The sequence below is a fragment of the Equus asinus genome, chromosome 4, assembly GCF_041296235.1.
Source record: "Equus asinus isolate D_3611 breed Donkey chromosome 4, EquAss-T2T_v2, whole genome shotgun sequence".
In the NCBI taxonomy this organism is placed as follows: domain Eukaryota; kingdom Metazoa; phylum Chordata; class Mammalia; order Perissodactyla; family Equidae; genus Equus; species Equus asinus.
The window spans coordinates 20,998,348-20,999,984 of record NC_091793.1 but is presented as its reverse complement, the minus strand read 5'-3'; the positions used below and the strand labels follow the sequence as shown (position 1 = coordinate 20,999,984).

At 38.3% G+C, this 1,637-nt stretch overlaps 1 non-coding gene across 1 annotated transcript; it reads right to left on the bottom strand.

Moving 5' to 3' along the window:
* Positions 1 to 1,530: 1,530 nt before the first annotated feature.
* Positions 1,531 to 1,637, bottom strand: LOC123283689 (U6 spliceosomal RNA). Its single transcript, XR_006524355.1, has one exon. It is a non-coding gene; the product is annotated as a U6 spliceosomal RNA (small nuclear RNA).

The window sequence follows — 1,637 nt, the reverse complement described above, 5'->3', positions numbered from 1 at the left end:
ATAGATAGCCAGTCGTGGAATGGCTGGATTGTATGGTAGTTCTATTTTTAATTTTTTGAGGAATCTCCATACTGTTTTCCATAGTGGCTGCACCAGTTTGCATTCCCACCAGCAGTGTATGAGGGTTCCATTCTCTCCACAACCTCTCCAACATTTGTTACTATTAGATTTAGATATTTTTGTCATTCTAATGGGTGTAAGGTGATATCTTAGTGTAGTTTTGATTTGCATTTCCCTGATGATCAGAGATGATGAGCATCTTTTCATGTGCCTATTGGCCTTCTGTATACCTTCTTTGGAGAAATGTCTGTTCATGTTACTTTTGATATTAAAACTCATTACAAGAGTTTTTTAATATATTCTAGATACAAGTCCCTTATCAGATATATGATTTGCAAAGATTGTCTCCCATTCTGTGGGTTGTCTTTTCACTTTCTTGATAGTGTCCTTTGAAATACAAAAGTTTTAAATTTTGATGAAGTCAATTATCTATTTTTTTCTTCTGTTGCTTGTGCTTTTGATGTCATATTGAAGAACGCTTTGTCTAATCCAACATCAGGAAGATTTACCCCTATATTTTCTTCTAAGAGTTCTATAGTTTTACTTCTTTCATCTAGGTCTCTGATCCATTTTGAGTTAATTTTTGTATATGGTGTGAGGCAGGGGTCCGATTTTCTTTTTTCGCATGTGGATATCCATTTGTCCCGGCATCCTTTGTTGAAAAGGCTATTCTTTCCCTCACAGAATTGTCTTGGCACTCATGTCAAATATCACACAGTTTCTTTTTCAGGAAAGCAGGCCTTGAACTCTTCTTTCTATACACAGTTTGTACAACTCTTATGATTTCTGGCAGGTAAAGCCAGCTTTTCTCTTCTGGTCACAGGCACCTCAGGCCAGCATCTATGGTTTAAGGTGACTTGGTGTCCAATATGGACTCCTAATACTTGATAGAGACAAAAAAATCAGATTCTGTTTTGGATGGCACAAGGGCTGGGTGCCCACCAAGAATGCAGGTGACCTACCCAGTCTGTTCTCCCAAAGATATTGGAATGCTGCCCCAGGTCTCCATGTGGCCTGATGTCTTGGAATCCCTGGGACCCAGAAAGGTGGTGTTGTTTTTAGCTTTTTTGTGTTATATTAAGAAAAGATATTTAACTGAACATACAATGGAGCAGCAATTTATCTTTTACTTTTTTCCCCCCTGGCACTGAGCATTTATTTCTCTTTTTCTTGCAAGGGCAAAAGGTTATACACCTTCTAAGTGTGTGCTTCGCCAAAGTAATCAATACTTAAATGTACCTATTTTCAACCACCCAGAGAGGGAATGATCGTGTAGAAGAGCTCAGACGAGATGTATTACGTTATTGATGAAGTGTCAGTGAGTCAGAGATAGGTAGATGAAATTCTCCTGAAACAACACAGTCTTCAAATATAAGGAAAACGATTTCAGCTGAAACATGTTTTGGATTTAGAAAACCTCAGCTCATAGGAGGGACATAATTGGAAACACCTGAACCTCATATGTCACTTAAAAATATGGAACGCTTCACGAATTTGTGTGTCATCCTTGTGCAGGGGCCATGCTAATCTTCTCTGTATTGTTCCAATTTTAGTATATGTGCTGCTGAAGCAAGCAC